This window comes from Lolium perenne, chromosome 6 (assembly GCF_019359855.2).
Source record: "Lolium perenne isolate Kyuss_39 chromosome 6, Kyuss_2.0, whole genome shotgun sequence".
Taxonomy (NCBI): Eukaryota; Viridiplantae; Streptophyta; class Magnoliopsida; order Poales; family Poaceae; genus Lolium; species Lolium perenne.
In genome coordinates, this window is record NC_067249.2 from 243006902 (window position 1) to 243026292 (window position 19391).

Here is a 19391-nt window from a genome sequence, read left to right on the forward strand (position 1 = left end):
CCTGGGATCGATAAACCTTGGGTGATCCACTTAAGGGAAACTTGCTGCTGTTCTACAAACCTCTGCTCTTGGAGGCCCAACACTGTCTACAGGAAAAGGAGGGGGCGTAGACATCAAGCCTTCGTGGCATGGGGAATCCTTCGTGGGACCTCCACCCCTCCAAACGTGACGTACCTTCTTGCAAAGGAAGGGAACACGGGAATACATCCTCGTCTCCGCGTGCTATCGGTTATCTCTAACCGAACTCCTTACTTGTGATTTAACTGCCTGTGAGAGCCTTCGTGCTCGAGTTAGTTGTATCCTCATATAGGTTGTTTCACCTAGTTTGCATTAGGCTCATCTTTATATTCCGCAATTGCAAAGAAAGAATTAAAATTTGTATAAACCTATTCACCCCCCCTCTAGGTTTACCATCTCTATACTTTCAATTGGTATCAGAGCCTGGACTCTTATTAAGGGCTTCACCGCCTTAAGAGTGAGATGGATAAACTATTCGAGGGTCTAGATGAAGACTCTAACCTTTCGGTTAAAGAGATGAAATCTAGATTCTTGGCATATGATGCCGAGAAGAAGAAAAAGGAGGATGAACTACAAAGACAAATGGCAGAGATGACTGCCATGCTTAAGAACTTGACTAGTGGGACTCCTAGTGCGGCTTCGGCCTCCCTAGGGAGCTATCATGAAGTCAACCATGACTATCCCAAAAACACTTCACCCATGCCTGATACGCGTACAACACGCGTCCGTTGGGAACCCCAAGTGGAAGGTGTGATGCGTACAGCAGCAAGTTTCCCTCAGTAAGAAACCAAGGTTTATCGAACCAGTAGGAGCCAAGAAGCACGTTGAAGGTTGATGGCGGCGAGATGTAGTGCGGCGCAACACCAGGGATTCCGGCGCCAACGTGGAACCTGCACAACACAACCAAATTACTTTGCCCCAACGTGACAGTGAGGTTGTCAATCTCACCGGCTTGCTGTAACAAAGGATTAGATGTATAGTGTGGATGATGATTGTTTGCAGAAAACAAGAGAACAAGTATTGCAAGAGATTGTATTTGATGTAAAAGAATGGACCGGGTCCAGGTTCACTAGAGGTGTCTCTCCCATAAGAAATAGCATATTGGGTAAACAAATTACAGTTGGGCAATTGACAAATAACGAGAGCATAACAATGCACATACATGATATGATGAGTAGTGTGAGATTTAATTGGGCATTACGACAAAGTACATAGACCGCTATCCAGCATGCATCTATGCCTAAAAAGTCCACCTTCAGGTTATCATCCGAACCCCTTCCAGTATTAAGTTGCAAACAACAGACAATTGCATTAAGTATGGTGCGTAATGTAATCAACAAATACATCCTTAGATATAGAATTGATGTTTTATCCCTAGTAGCAACAGCACATCCACAACCTTAGAACTTTCTGTCACTGTCCCAGATTTAATGGAGGCATGAACCCACTATCGAGCATAAGTACTCCCTCTTGGAGTTACAAGCAATGACTTGGCCAAAGCCTCTACTAGCAACGGAGAGCATGCAAGATCATAAACAACACATAGATAAATTGATAATCAACATAACATAGTATTCATTATCCATTGGATCCCAACAAACGCACATGTAGCTTTACAGATAGATGATCTTGATCATGATAGGCAGCTCACAAGATCCAACAATGATAGCACAATAAGGAGATGACGACCATCTAGCTACTGCTATGGACCCATAGTCCAGGGGTGAACTACTCACACATCAATCCGGAGGCGACCATGGCGGTGTAGAGTCCTCCGGGAGATGATTCCCCCCTCCGGCAGGGTGCCGGAGGCGATCTCCTGAATCCCCCGAGATGGGATTGGAGGCAGCGGCGTCTCAGTATGTTTTCTCGTATCGTGGCTCTCGGTACTGGGGGTTTCGCGACGAAGGCTATAAGTAGGCGGAAGGGCAGGTCAGGAGGGCTCACGAGGGGCCCACACCACAGGGCCGCGCGGCCCAAGGCCAGGCCGCGCCGCCCTAGTGTGGCGCCGCCTCGTGGCCCCACTTTGTCTCTCCCTCGGTCTTCTGGAAGCTTCGTGGAAAAATAGGCCCCTGGGCGTTGATTTCGTCCAATTCCGAGAATATTTCCTTACTAGGATTTCTGAAACCAAAAACAGCAGAAAACATCAACTGGCTCTTCGGCATCTCGTTAATAGGTTAGTGCCGGAAAATGCATAAATATGACATATAATGTGTATAAAACATGTGAGTATCATCATAAAAGTAGCATGGAACATAAGAAATTATAGATACGTTTGAGACGTATCAAGCGTCCCCAAGCTTAGTTCTACTCGTCCCGAGTAGGCAAACGATAACAAAGATAATTTCTTAGTGACAATGCTACCAACATAATCTTGATCAATACTATTGTAAGCACATGTAACGAATGCAGCGATTTGAAACAATGGTAAATGTAATGAGTAAACAAATAAATCATATAGCAAAGACTTTTCATGAATAGTACTTTCAAGACAAGCATCAATAAGTCTTGCATAAGAGTTAACTCATAAAGCAATAGTTTCATAGTAAAGGCATTGAAGCAACACAAAGGAAGATTAAGTTTCAGCGGTTGCTTTCAACTTATAACATGTATATCTCATGGATATTGTCAACATAAAGTAATATAACAAGTGCAATATGCAAGTATGTAGGAATCAATGCACAGTTAACACAAGTGTTTGTTTCTTAAGATAGAAAGAAATGGGTAAACTGACTCAACAATAAAAGTAGAAGAAAGGCCCTTCACAGAGGGAAGCATTGATTGCTGTATTTGTGCTAGAGCTTTTATTTTGAAAACAAGAAACAATTTTGTCAACGGTAGTAATAAAGCATATGAGTTATGTAAATTATATCCTACAAGTTGCAAGCCTCATGCATAGTATACCAATAGTGCCTGCACCTTGTCCTAATTAGCTTGGATTTACATGGATTATCATAGCATAGCACATGTTTCAACCAAGTGTCACAAAGGGGTACCTCTATGCCGCCTGTACAAAGGTCTAAGGAGAAAGTTCGCACTGGATTTCTTGCTTTTGATTATTCTCAACTTAGACATCCATACTGGGACAACATAGACAACAGATAACGGACTCCTCTTTAATGCATAAGCATTCAACAACAGATAATATTCTCATAAGAGATTGAGGTTTGTTGTCCAAACTGAAACTTCCACCATGGATCATGGCTTTAGTTAGAGGCCCAATGTTCTTCTCTAACAATATGCATACTCAAACCATTTGATCATGATAAATCACCCTTACTTCAGACAGGACGAACATGCATAGCAACTCACATGATATTCAACAAAGAAATAGTTGATGGCGTCCCCAGGAACATGGTTATCGCTCAACAAGCAACTTATAAGAGATAAAGTGCATAAGTACATATTCAATACCACAATAGTTTTTAAGCTATTTGTCCCATGAGCTATATATTGCAAAGATAAAGAATGGAAGTTTTAAAGGTAGCACTCAAGCAATTTACTTTGGAATGGCGGAGAAATACCATGTGGTAGGTAGGTATGGTGGACACAAATGGCATAGTGTTTGGCTCGAGGATTTTGGATGCATGAGAAGTATTTCCTCTCGATACAAGGTTTAGGCTAGCAAGGTTGTTTGAAGCAAACTCAAGTATGAACCGGTACAGCAAAACTCATATAAAAGACATATTGAAAGCATTATAAGACTCTATACCGTCTTCCTTGTTGTTCAAACTCTCACCAGAAAATATCTAGACTTAGAGAAACCAAACATGCAAACCAGATTTTAGCTAGCTCTATTTATTTCTTCATTAGTAGGTGCAAAGTATATGATGCAAGAGCTTAAACATGATCACAACAATTGCCAAGTATCACATTATTCAAGATATTATACCAATTACCACATATAGCATTTTCTGTTTCCAACCATATAACAATTTAACGAAGCAGTTCAACCTTCGCCATGAATATTATGAGTAAAGCTAAGGACATATTTGTCCATATGCAACAGCGGAGCGTGTCTCTCTCCCACACAATGAATGCTAGGATCCAACTTTATTCAAACAAAATAAAAACAAAAACAAACAGACGCTCCAAGTAAAGTACATAAGATGTGACGGAATAAAAATATAGTTTCACTAGAGGAACCTGATAATATTGTCGATGAAGAAGGGGATGCCTTGGGCATCCCCAAGCTTAGACGCTTGAGTCTTCTTGAAATATGCAGGGGTGAACCACCGGGGCATCCCAAGCTTAGAGCTTTCACTCTCCTTGATCATATTGTATCATCCTCCTCTCTTGACCCTTGAAAACTTCCTCCACACCAAACTCGAAACAAACTCATTAGAGGGTTAGTGCATAATCAAAAATTTCACATGTTCAGAGGTGAAACAATCATTCTTAACACTTCTGGACATTGCACAAAGCTACTGAAAGTTAATGGAACAAAGAAATCCATCTAACATAGCAAAACAGGCAATGCGAAATAAAAGGCAGAATCTGTCAAAACAGAACAGTCCGTAAAGACGTATTTTTAAGAGGCACCAGACTTGCTCAGATGAGAAAACTCAAAACTAATGAAAGTTGCGTACATATCTGAGGATCACGCACGTAAATTGGCATAATTTTCTGAGTTACCTACAGAGAATTTTACCTAGATTCGTGACAGCAAGAAAATCTGTTTCTGCGCAGTAATCCAAATCTAGTATGAACCTTCAATTAGAGACTTTACTTGGCACAACAATGCAATAAAACTAAGATAAGGAGAGATTGCTACAGTAGTAACAACTTCCAAGACTCAAATATAAAACAAAAATACTGTAGTAAAATAATGGGTTGTCTCCCATAAGCGCTTTTCTTTAACGCCTTTCAGCTAGGCGCAGAAAGTGTGTATCAAGTGTTATCAAGAGATGAAGCATCAACATTATAATTTGTTCTAATAATAGAATCAAAAGGTAACTTCATTATCTTTCTAGGGAAGTGTTCCATACCTTTCTTGAGAGAAAATTGATAATTAATATTACCTTCCTTCATATCAATGGTAGCACCAACAGTTCGAAGAAAAGGTCTTCCCAATATAATGGGACAAGATGCATTGCATTCAATATCCAAGACAACAAAATCAACGGGGACAAGGTTATTGTTAACCGTAATGCGAACATTATCAATCCTCCCCAAAGGTTTCTTTATACGTTATCAGCAAGAATAACATCCAAATAACAATTTTTCAATGGTGGCAAGTCAAGCATATCATAGATTTTCTTAGGCATAACAGAAATACTTGCACCAAGATCATATAAAGCATTACAATCAAAATCATTGACCTTCATCTTAATGATGGGATCCCAACCATCTTCTAACTTCCTAGGAATAGAAGTTTCAAGTTTTAGTTTATCTTCTCTAGCTTTTATGAGAGCATTTGTAATATGTTTTGTAAAGGCCAAATTTATAGCACTAGCATTAGGACTCTTAGCAAGTTTTTGTAAGAACTTTATAACTTCAGAGATGTGGTAATCATCAAAATCTAAACCATTATGATCTAAGGCAATGGGATCATTGTCCCCAATGTTGGAAAAAATTTCAGCAGTTTTATCACAAGCAGTTTCAGCAGTTTTAGCAATTTCAGGCAGTTTTGCTCGCTTTGCATTAGGAGTAGAAACATTACCAACACCAATTATTTTACCATTAATAGTAGGAGGTGCAGCAACATGTGGAGCATTAGCATTACTAGTGGTGGTAATAGTCCAAACTTTAGCTACACTAGATGACCCGTTGCGCTATCGCGCAAATGGCAGAATCAAGTCCGAATTTAAACCATAAGTTTTAGCTTATTTAAGTATTTAGAATTAACTCGGAATTTAACTGCTTTAGTATCTTGCAGACACACCATCCAATTGAGATGCTGCAGTAAGATACTGTATGACACTTTAGTACGATTCTGCATTATTTTTTCAGCTTTTATGCTTTTGTATAAGCTCCTCCACCATATTATGGTTATTGTACCGAAAGAGGTAGCTTTATAAAACAAACATAAAAAGACAATTTCTAATTCCAAGATGAATGTATCTACTTCAAGACAAAAAAAAAGTTGATACCATAGTTTTCACTGAAGTGTCAATTTTGAAAACATTTTTTATATTGGGTTATGTGTGTGCTTCCACTTTTACGTTCTGATCGTGCTTGGTGCACTAATATTATTGTTAGGGAAAACACAATGAGAGACACATTGGTGGTTCTCTTGAATATTGTTCCACTATTGAAAAATATTTGAACCTAAAAGTTGCAGGCCTTAGGAAAAATATTTATGTTGTAGCATATTACCAAACAAAAATACATACGGTGGATGCACTTTTCAAAAGAAATTTAAGTGTAGTCTAAGTATCAAATAAGTGATATATCGATGATATGAACAATAGGTAGGATTCAATGCATCGCATTACTTAGAAAAGTTAAATAAGGTTGAGCAATACACATTGTTGTAATCCTACTGGCATAACCCGTAGCGTCACTGGCGCAATTCCGAAATGGAGACACGGACTTTGGCCCTAAGGTTTCAATTTTGATTCATGGACATGTGGCATGATGTCACCAAAAGTTTGCTCATACTTAAAAAGAACAAAGTACTTAATCATTGACACTTAATATATTGAAGTAATAAATCATGTAACAGAAATTCAAATACAAAAATATTTGGATAAAGATATATTCAAATGCATGGTACAATCAAAGCAACCGCATGAATGGCCCAAGATTGATTACTACTTCAAAATCCACACCTAGTTCTGCCCCCTCTCCCTCCCAACACTATATCATTACACTCTTTGCCTGCTCACCTGTCACCCATTGAATTGAAGCTAGCTAGCTCTATATAATAACAGAACATGCCACAATATTTGGCCTTCATAATCGAAGTCTCGAGCGCTCTCGACCACAGTATTTGAAATAGCCTCCCTCACCTCTGGTTTACGAACTGTAGCATGTGTTTTTCTTCAAACACATCATTATCCTGTGCTAATTTCATATTTGTGATAGAAACAATACAAAAAATACACTAGGGAGAGATAAATGGCTAGCAAAAAGAAATGGACAAAACAATAGCTAAAGCCACATGATTGGTAAGACGCTACCATATTTATCTTAAAATCCGTCTACTCATAATCAATGTCCTAAACACTCTGTGATGCTTAGTTGTAGTGCCGTGGTACCCTCTAACACTATCAGCCATTATATTATGAGAAGGGGCTTTGCCAACGTTTTAAATAGCCAACAAATGTTTTGAAAGCTGAAATGAAACTAATGAATTATATAGATTGAGTAAAAGTTTAGGCAAGTGCCGATACACCAGTCTGGAGTGTGATTACAAGCCGGTTCGAGGGGCTTAAGATGGGACATGCCACGGGTTGCAAATACTGAATACTTTTGACAAACGGCTTCGCTACAATAATCTTGAAGAATACAAGTAAAATATATTATACCTAATGGATAAAACACGCCTCTTGCAAATAATACCAACAAAGCTGAAAAGGAACAAAACAAATGAAATAGCGTTTTAAGGAATATCGAGGATCTGTGGCATTTCCATAATATGTGAAGTTACGAGGTTATGTTTTACTCATTTCATAGGCTCATTGTTATTTTTGTTTTGACTATGCGACATCCTAACATTTTGACCATTGAACTGTAGCTCTTTGGCAGTAACGGATGTTGAAGCTTTAGCCACACAATCTCCTCGCTTATCAATGGTGAATAAATCACCAAATGAGACATTTGTTGACTCTGGGCGTGTCTCTGAAACTACTTACTTGGTCCATTAGCTTTCTACAAAACTGGAGATGACCACTAAAGCATTGAAACAAGAAAGGACTAAAAGAATTTTATATATAAGAGTGGAGAAACAGATCATAGACCTTCTTTTCAATAGGTTTTCCAAAAAGTTTTCAATAACTAAGGTATTGATTTTATTTCTAAACATGCACACTAATTTTTAAATGCTAGGAAATGCAGCAGCTACGTAATGGGGTGTTGACATCAATCTCATAATCAAAACACTAAGTTGCATACACGTAAGCATTGGAAAAAGATCAATGAGTATAGGACTACATAACACACCTAAGCACCGGAAAATGCCGTATGTCGATAGAAGGAAGAAAGCTATACCATGGCGGTCCAATGACACGCTCATGCATCGGAAATGATGTAAAACCCAGTTCAGTGGCTGGAGTGTAGCTTTGACTTCTTCGATTAGTAAATTTAGAGTTGAGAGGTAACTGGAATGCAACACGTAAGATGCATTCTAATATAGGTGCAAGCAACGAAGGAACATGTCGGTCAATCATTTCTCTTGGTAAGGCCATATCGGCGAATGTGAGGTGCAAGACAGAATGCGAGAAGCGTAAAAGGGGAACTCCAAGTTGATGGAATTTACATCGGTAGAAGGCCGGTAAGGAGTATCCAAACCAAAGCGAGATAATGGAGTTTACCTTCGTAATTGGGGCGATGTATTTCATCAATGTGTTTCACCGATGCTTCAGAGGTTCCCTGTAGGATAGTTTGATGAGCAAATCGAGTACACCGCAACAGGAGCAAGGGAATGTATAAGTCATGTATCCGGATGTTGTCGGGACCATCCAATGCAAATACTTCTTCCCAAAATATATTAGACGAGTAATCTCCATGGTACCATTCTTTGTTGTACCGAAATCATACTTCGAATAAACAAGCAGATATACTAAGAGTAATATATTTAAATACATTTCCATCGGTGAAAAGAGAAGGCAGTGTGAAAAGGGACTCGACATCAACATAAGCAAGGAAAAGCAGGCCTCAATTTCTAACTAAGATATTTCAAGTTTTAAACAATAAATTGCACCAACATAAACAACGAAAAAGGAGATCAAACCTTTAAACAAAACTAAGTATCGTTTTTACCATGAACGGAAACAAGGAGAGAGGAACCACCATCAGTTCTGACCAGGACCAAAAGAGTAAAAAGTACAAGGCACACTTTGTACACAACCTGCTTGCCACAGTTGGACATTGCATATGCCTGCCACTAAAAAGGAGATAGTACAATGTCTGAACTTTGTGAAAAGCCAGGTCAAAGAGAGGACTACAAATTTAAGGGTTCTCTGAATGCAAACCTTTCCCAGTTCAAGAAGCCAAGGCCATACAAGCAATGATTCTCGAGTGAAGAATAAGAAGAAGAAAAGGCAGACGCCTAACCGTTATGAGCGAGCAGTTGGTCCACGTTGGTCTAGAATGCGGGACATTATCGTAGTGGTAGGCTTACAGATCTTCAGGATATATATTAGACGTGTGCCAATTAGTATAAATGTAATTAGGTAAATTTTTTATAAAAAGGAAATTGGGTAAGTTCATTTGATATCTCCTGTGCAAAGATTCAGTGGTAAAGATGGTCTGCATGCCCTAGCTTAAGCCTCATTATATCATTTCGAAATTCCTTGTAATCTGTATTGAACCCCGCAAACTATCCTGAACCAATGCAACAAAATTTTAGTTTTGACCTAAAAAATAAATCAACATGAAACTTCTAAAAATGAACACCCCGGAAAACAAGAAACCAAACACCATTTTCTGGGAATCAAGTTCAGCATGCCAAATGCGCAGAACCAAATACCATTCCTTGTAATCCTCGCTGCCGCCATAGCTCCATTCCGCATCGCCATGGATGACTCGGGTGGAGACTTGGCAGGCAGCACTTATGAAGAGAAACACTGGAATAGATGCATGCGCTCAAATGATTCGCGAGTCAGTAAACTTATCTCGAGATTTCGCAGATCCGGTGCTCCAACTTCCACGAGCACTACAATCAACAAGTGCCTTGAAAACCAAAGCAGAAGATTATTATGCCCATGGGCCGGTCTGCAAACTATTATCATATCACTAACTAATTAATGTGCTATTGTTTTAGTAGATTTATGAAAGGAAAATACTGACAGGCCTGGCTGCCATTACCTAGTGAATTTACATTACCTAGTGAATTTACTGGTATGTTAGGTATTATATTTCTATACTGAAAGAGCTTCATAAAGTAAATTCGATATTGTAAAGAAGGCAAATAAATATCTCTCATGAAGTAATTAGTTTGTTCTCACTCATGCAGTCGAAAGATGAACTCACGTGATCGATGTCATGATTTGTATATACTTAGAAATACATGATCGAGAAAGCTAGAAGAATTATGGTCCACCACTCGGTGAGACCGTGCTGATCTAGCATATAATAATCAACAATTAATACATTAAGAAAGAAATCTAAATAACTGCAACTACAGGACAATATGAAGCATGTTAATAACTATATACCAACTTGCAGTAAGTAAAAGCCATGATAAGAACTAATAATAACCACAAAAGAAAAACCAGACAAGATATATAGATCTTGAATGATTTTATTCAATGAAAAAATATCTAAATGCGGCAGAATATATCAAAGTTCTCCGCCATCACACAAAAATAACCAGCTGAGCACCTCCGTCCTCTGAATGTTCATGGCAACATCGGCGGTGAGCTCATATCTTCAACCAAAGCAAGGAAACTCATACATATAGATGATATATCAGAAAACCACATGAGCACCACAAATAAGGAATCTTACCCACGAATTAGCTTCTTCATGATGCATCCTTCAAAATAAGTCCAAGCGGACCACCACCGGGGGAGTCATGAGCGAAGATGAACCTACTCCTGGTGATTAAAGAGTAGAATGTCATAACTGATGCGAGAAAGAAAAAGGCAGTCTCTGCAAGGCCAAATACAGCTCAGTCACCAATAATTCAGAAGTTGCATAATATTGCACTACTACCAGGCTCACTTTTAATCACAAAACAAGAAGCAACGCTAAGCCCTGCATGATAGAAATTACGTTAGGGGTAAAGGATAGGAAGGAGGAGCTCACACAAGGAGGTGCAGCCAGAAGCATAGCAACGTCTCAATGCTGGCCGCCAGAGACCCTCTTCACAACCTGTGTAAACTTATTCATGCAAGCAAAGCAAATGTGGCAATAAATATATCCTGCCGAGTGTTGACAATGTAAGAGTCAAAGCGACAGCACCTTGATTATCCAAGGGTATTCCTAGTGGCAAACCGGACAGAGAGAGGGAGAAATTACTGGAATAACGAGAGACAATCTCTCGGCTGTTTATCTCCTTACGGTTTCCCAACCAGATCTGCTGCTAGCTACAAGGAGAACGTAAATAATCAAGAACACACCAGACATTAGAGTATGGGAAGAAACGCAACATACCAGCGCAAAAACACAATGCATCTTCCGAAACTCGGGGAACAGGGAAGGACAATCTATGAAATAATTAGTAGGATCTGTCTATTCTACGAACAAGTAATAAACCAATTCCAACTCTTACTCGGGGAACATAATGTTCATGGCTAGGACCTATTCATTTAGATTAGTTTCTTCCATATTCCTGTTGACCCACCAGTGAGCTCCTTAATTTAAGTTTGCCTGAATCGAATTAATCTCAATAGGCAAGCAACTCTTTCTACAGAAGCTCCATACTCCTTTTTAGTACCTACATTTGTATCGACAACCAAGAATGGTACGCCATCTTACAGATCTCATTTACCATATAAAACCCACGAATCAAATATACCACATCTTACTTGCTATTAGAAAGGTCTTCACTAACAAAAGGAAAGGAACACTAAAAGATGGACAACAAGCAAAGTGCACATCGAAAAATAAAACGACAGTACCTCAACATTTCCTACGCACTCTTTCAGAAAATCAGAAGCATCTCAAACAACAATTGAGAAAGGAAAACTGTATGCTAAAATAGAATCCCATAAATCTAGAGTTTTAAAGGAATTATACAACAAAAAATACATTCTATTGCTAAGCATTTTATTGACCATGTAAAAAAAATTTGCGCGTAAGCTAGAAATCATACTGGCATGGAGATCCAACAATTCTATAGCCTAAACAGTGATATGTATGCCCAGACCATTAACATAGATGGAACAACAGAATAAGTAGCCTTTTAAATAGTAGAATCTCTATATGTTGGTGGGCACAGTTATAGGACAAGATACAAATCTAATAGAAAAACAAACGAAGAAGAAAAGATTCATCTGAATGGGGTACGAGTGAAATATGTTACTTATTAGTAAAATTATAGCTTGACTAATTAAGCATGCAGAGAAAAATCACGAGAAGATGAGGGGCAACAACATAGGCTGGGATCAGTGTTTATTCATAGCAAGCAGGCGAATTGCCACAATTCAAAGAATTCATGGTCCTACTCCCCGTCTCATACCATCGCAAACATATGTTAAGTTATGAACAGCTCCCACAACCTGAAAAAATTAGTTTCAGCTTTTACAAATAAAAATGGTAAGCAGGAAGTGAAACATGCTTAGAATAAAAAGGTTCAGTTGTGCCAAAGAAAAAAAAACTAAGAAGCATGCTCCTTTGTAGCAGCCTGCCGAAAAGTCCATAAGAGAATTAGGGAAGCTAACACCAAATGGCACATAAAACTCCACCAAGTCAAGCAAGCATATAAGTAACTTTGGCAGCCATGGTCGTATGCACAAAACATTGGTCCTTCTCTGCTCTAATAGTTGCACACGGAATCATCTCAAATTGTAAGCAACATATGCTTCAAATTAAATACTTTCGGCATAATCCAGAAGTGCCTATCCATGTTCTAACATGTGAACATGCACATCAGTTGCTGAAAATAACAAAGTAATAAACATTCTACATCGGTATATTCCTATACATTCACCAATTGACATGACAGGAACAAAATACCATTTTGCCATAACCCACCATGGAACGGAGCCAATATACCGGCATGCAGTCAAATACAATGGAGGTTAACATTTAAAGTAACCAACAGTGTAACACACAAATGTGCAAATAATGCTATGGCATCAATTGACCTGCCATGCAATGGAACCTCCTGCTGGTTGATTCGTGGCCACCATATTCCATCAGCTGAGACCACGGTCATCCACCCACTGCCGCTTGCCAGCTGCTGTAGATCAACAGCACAGTGGAAAACAGAAGAAAATTCTCTATTTTATTTTTCAACATTATACACTATTTATAGAATATAAACCAGAAAACTTGTTCAAAGATTCCTTTAGCTTTTCACTTTGGTTATACAATAAAAATGAGCACAGAGATATACATTACAAAAATTAGCAGGGGAGTGAAAGTAGGCTGGAGATACTCATGTCCATGCCCAAAGGCATAGCAAACTGAATTATTACAGTAATGCCTTGCTTTCACCCATGCTCACGTCTGTCCCAGTAATGCTATTCCTTTTTATATTGAGAGCGCAGCTAATCTACTCCTAAGAATAGCACAAACACACTCTCAGATTTTTATACCGACACAAAAAAAAATTGAAGATGAGACCATGTATAAATATTTGAGACAATATGAGATGAACTCTTAAAGACTGATACAACACAGAACTCTCTGCCCTCTATGTAGTCGAATTAAGTTCAATGCTCATACCTATGAAGTTGGAACAATGCACCCGGCCACCTCTCGGGATTTTTCTTGTCACTGCAACGCTTGATTGCTTCACAATAAAGCAACAAGCAAGTGAATAAAATTTCCAGCCTTCTCAATAAACTTAAGCTCTTCTTCGTAACCTTCCTCGGTATATTCCAATTTCTCAAACTGTTTTTCGAGGATGTTCTCAAAGCGTGATGCTGCAAGTATTATAATCAAGTTTTGCACAACAGATAGTATATTATAATCAACTCACGACAGAGTTGGCAAACCTAGGTGGAGGAGTTTATTTGGAAAACTGCAAGCTGAAAGAACTTGGACTCGTTTCTTGGAATTCATCTATGTAGTCCGTATTATGATCCAAAGCCCTAAAACTAATCTTCATGTATTTACAACAGCTGGTAAGATGGTCCTGCATGTGCAACCACATGTGTTAAATATGAGTATCTGAGAACCATGCTACTGAAGTCTAAGGGGCGAAGGGGAATCTGCTTTCAGGATGATCCAAATCTAAAACCTACATATAAGGCATCCGGAGCTAATCATTTACCTTCATATTTATGTAGTAATGCCTCAACTAAGGTTGTTCCTGGCCTAACCTGCAAATACCATCGGAACCAAATTAATAATGTGCTCACCGAACACCTCAGTAACCAATCGCAGAACACAAAAACGTAAATAAATGGGCATACATAGTTTACCTTTTAGCCTCGTGAACGTCTCTGCTGCAAAAATCAGCCACTTGACTTGCCTGTTCTTTTCCAGCCCCTGCAATGGAACAAAAAAACTAAATAGTTTACTATTAAATTGACTACATTTGCAGCTCGCATCTATGTTTTCCACTGATCATGTTACTATAAAATATAAAGTAGAACAAAATACAATATATAGTAGAGCAGACGAATAAAGCAAAGGGGAAATTAAGAGAGCATTACTTGACCTTATTCATGATGGAGTATGTTCAACACCTACAGACCACAAGATAAGCTTGTGAATAATTCCTCATGGCAATTTTCCAAGAACAAAATTAAATATCCGCTGCAACCAAGCCCTCGTGCATCTGATCAGAACCCTCGTCGAACGCAACTTCTCCATAGAATATCTACACAAGTTGAAGAAGACAAACGTCATATTTTTTCGAGAAAATTAACAAGCACTAAGCACAGACCTAACAAAACCCACCATAACAGCGTCAATAGAAGGAGCTCCTGCTGGCAGCGATACCTTCGTCCTCTTTTTCTTCCCGGAGCAGTCTGTCACAACACAAATATCCCTGCTTGGCCGGCAGCTGCTTCATGAGCATCAATAAAGAATCGGCACACAGTAGTTTCCTGTAACAGTTCACACTGAGGACCTGACAGTATGAACAAACTGAACTTAGACGAGCAAGAACAGGGACGTAGGAACCAGCAGACATGATTAGCGGACGAAAAAAAGGATTGGAAGACGCTCACCTTGGGGTCATATGCACTGGCCGAACTCGCCCTCAAGCGAGTGCACGAGCTCGCATCCAGCGTGTACTGCTGCTCTACGTTCACACATGATTCGTCCCCAACGCCATGGTGTCCGGGAGAAGGACGCACGGGCGCGAGGAACGGGGGCACCTATTCCTGGCCGTGGCAACCCTAGATAGCCGGCGGAGCTGAGGCAGGAGACGGTGACCTGGTAGGGGTCAACCGGTGCTAACAGAGAGCATCTAGCAACACACACAAGGGAGGAGAAGATTGGGGAGAAACTCACCGCACACCTCATCAGCTAGCGCTGCTCCTCGCCCGCGCTGCGGAGGCCAGGGACTTCGCTCATGCGTAGTCCACCTGGGCGTAGCTCCGGCGTGCCAAGCCTCACCGTCGCGCTGTGGCGCCTCCTCCCACCATACACACGGCTTGGCCGCTTTGATTTGGAGGGGCGCCATGTGAAGCTCTTGGTCAGATCCGCCCTATTGTGCCTCGTCGTGGCGCCTCCTATGGCCGGACGCTTGACGAGCAGCACGAGGAGAGGCGGCCGGAAAGAGCTCAGCGGCGGCCGGAAAGAGCTCAGCGGCGGCGACAGGATCTAGGGTTACCGTGGCCATCCATCCGGCTTGCCTCCACCATCCCCCAGGATGCGCTACTTCAGCGCCTTCTACGCTTCTAGGGAAGCTGTCTCCGGCCTCAGGTGGGTCTCGAGCGGGGGAGAGAGATCGGCGAGCATGGAGACGAGGAGAGATGAGGATTGGGGATGAGAGGACGGACGGGGATTGGGGAGTGAATCCGCGACTCGCGACCTAGGTTTTCACCAACCCCCGCGACTGGAGACCGAAGGCGACACGAACGAGCACTCGTGGCTGTCTCTGACCGTCGGGCCTCGCAATTACCTGGGCCCATGCGTCATAGAATCCACGGGAAGCTGAGCGAGTGAGAAAAAAATTTACCAATCGAACGGCTGTGGTGAAAAGTGGGATTGGAGAATCACTGCAGCAAGCCAATCCAACGGTGGACGAACGTTTGCCCCTTTTGGATGCCCTCTCTGGCCGGGTAGTATTAGAACATTTATAGGAGAAATTATTCTCTTTAGCTAGTTTTTCATTTTCTTCTTTTTCCCACCTAGCATGCAGTTCAGCCATTAATCTTATATTCTCATTAATTCTAACTTGAATGGCATTTGCTGTAGTAACAATTTTATTTTCAATATCCATATTAGGCATAACTTTCAATTTCAAAAGATCAACATCAGCAGCAAGACTATCAACTTTAGAAGCAAGTATATCAATTTTCCCAAGCTTTTCTTCAACAGATTTGTTAAAAGCAGTTTGTGTACTAATAAATTCTTTAAGCATGGCTTCAAGTCCAGGGGGTGTATTCCTATTATTGTTGTAAGAATTCCCATAAGAATTACCATAACCGTTACCATTATTAGCATATGGCCTATAGTCGTTACTAGAATTGTTCCGATAAGCATTGTTGTTGAAATTGTTATTTTTAATGAAGTTCACATCAACATGTTCTTCTTGGGCAACCAATGAAGCTAACGGAACATTATTAGGATCAACATTAGTCCTACCACTCACAAGCATAGACATAATAGCATCAATCTTATCACTCAAGGAAGAGGTTTCTTCAACAGAATTTACCTTCTTACCTTGTGGAGCTCTTTCTGTGTGCCATTCAGAGTAATTTATCATCATATCATCAAGAAGCTTTGTTGCCGCCCCCAAAGTGATGGACATAAAGGTACCTCCAGCAGCTGAATCCAATAGGTTCCGTGAAGAAAAATTCAGTCCTGCATAAAAGGTTTGGATGATCATCCAAGTAGTCAGTCCATGGGTTGGGCAATTTTTAACCAAAGACTTCATTCTTTCCCATGCTTGTGCAACATGCTCAGTATCTAATTGCTTAAAATTCATTATGCTACTTCTCAAAGAGATAATTTTAGCAGGAGGATAATATCTACCAATGAAAGCATCCTTACATTTAGTCCATGAATCAATACTATTCTTAGGCAAAGATAGCAACCAATCTTTAGCTCTTCCTCTTAATGAGAAAGGAAACAATTTTAACTTTATAATGTCACCATCTACATCCTTATACTTTTGCATTTCACATAGTTCAACAAAATTATTTAGATGGGCAGCAGCATCATCAGAACTAACACCAGAAAATTGCTCTCTCATAACAAGATTCAGTAAAGCAGGTTTAATTTCAAAGAATTCTGTTGTAGTAGCAGGTGGAGCAATAGGTGTGTGATGGCGTGTATTTCACACGTTCGTTGGGCAACCCCAAGAGGAAGGTATGATGCGCACAGCAGCAAGTTTTCCCTCAGAAAGAAACCAAGGTTTATCGAACCAGGAGGAGCCAAGAAGCACGTTGAAGGTTGATGGCGGCGGGATGTAGTGCGGCGCAACACCAGGGATTCCGGCGCCAACGTGGAACCTGCACAACACAACCAAAGTACTTTGCCCCAACGAAACAGTGAGGTTGTCAATCTCACCGGCTTGCTGTAACAAAGAGTTAACCGTATTGTGTGGAAGATGATTGTTTGCAGAAAACAGTAGAACAAGTATTGCAGTAGATTGTATTTCAGTAAAGAGAATTGGACCGGGGTCCACAGTTCACTAGAGGTGTCTCTCCCATAAGACGAACAGCATGTTGGGTGAACAAATTACAGTTGGGCAATTGACAAATAAAGAGAGCATGACCATGCACATACATATCATGATGAGTATAGTGAGATTTAATTGGGCATTACGACAAAGTACATAGACCGTCATCCAACTGCATCTATGCCTAAAAAGTCCACCTTCAAAGTTATCATCCGAACCCCTCCGGTATTAAGTTGCAAACAACAGACAATTGCATTAAGTATGGTGCGTAATGTAACTAGTGACTACATCCTTGAACATAGCACTAATGTTTTATCCCTAGTGGCAACAAGACAACACAACCTTAGAACTTTCTGTCACTTGTCCCGGTGTCAATGCGAGCATGAACCCACTATCGAGCATAAGTACTCCCTCTTGGAGTTACAAGCATCTACTTGGCCAGAGCATCTACTAGTAACGGAGAGCATGCAAGATCATAAACAACACATAGATATAACTTTGATAATCAACATAACAAGTATTCTCTATTCATCGGATCCCAACAAACGCAACATATAGAATTACAGATAGATGATCTTGATCATGTTAGGCAGCTCACAAGATCCGACAATGATAGCACAATGGGGAGAAGACAACCATCTAGCTACTGCTATGGACCCATAGTCCAGGGGTAGACTACTCACACATCACACCGGAGGCGACCATGGCGGCGTAGAGTCCTCCGGGAGATGATTCCCCTCTCAGGGTGCCGGAGGCGATCTCTGGATCCCCGAGATGGGATCGGCGGCGGCGGCGTCTGCGGAAGGTTTTCCGTATCGTGGCTCTCGGTGCTGGGGGTTTCGTCACGGAGACTTTTTATAGGCGGAAGGGCAGGTCAAGAGGCGGCACGGGGGCCCCACACTACGTGCCGGCGCGGCCAAGGGGGGGCCGCGCCGCCCTATGGTGTGGCCCCTCCGTGGCCCCTCTTCGTCTCTCCTTCGGACTTACGGAAGCTTCGTGAGAAAATAGGCCCCGGGCTTTGATTTCGTCCAATTCCGAGAATATTTCCTTACTAGGATTTCTGAAACCAAAAACAGCAGAAAAGACAAGCGGCACTTCGGCATCTTGTTAATAGGTTAGTTCCAGAAAATGCACGAATATGACATAAAGTGTGCATAAAACATGTAGATAACATCAATAATGTGGCATGGAACATAAGAAATTATCGATACGTCGGAGACGTATCAGCATCCCCAAGCTTAGTTCTGCTCGTCCCGAGCGAGGTAAAACGATAACACAGATAATTTCGGAGTGACATGCCATCATAATCTTGATCATACTATTTGTAAAGCATATGTAGTGAATGCAGCGATCAAAACAATGTATATGACATGAGTAAACAAGTGAATCATATAGCAAAGACTTTTCATGAATAGCACTTCAAGACAAGCATCAATAAGTCTTGCATAAGAGTTAACTCATAAAGCAATAATTCAAAGTAGAGATATTGAAGCAACACAAAAGAAGATTAAGTTTCAGCGGTTGCTTTCAACTTGTAACACGTATATCTCATGGATATTGTCAACATAGAGTAATATAATAGATGCAATAAGCAAGTATGTAGGAATCAATGCACAGTTCACACAAGTGTTTGCTTCTTGAGGTGGAGAGAAATAGGTGAACTGACTCAACATTGAAAGTAAAAGAATGGTCCTCCATAGAGGAAAAGCATCGATTGCTATATTTGTGCTAGAGCTTTGATTTTGAAAACATGAAACAATTTTGTCAACGGTAGTAATAAAGCATATGCATCATG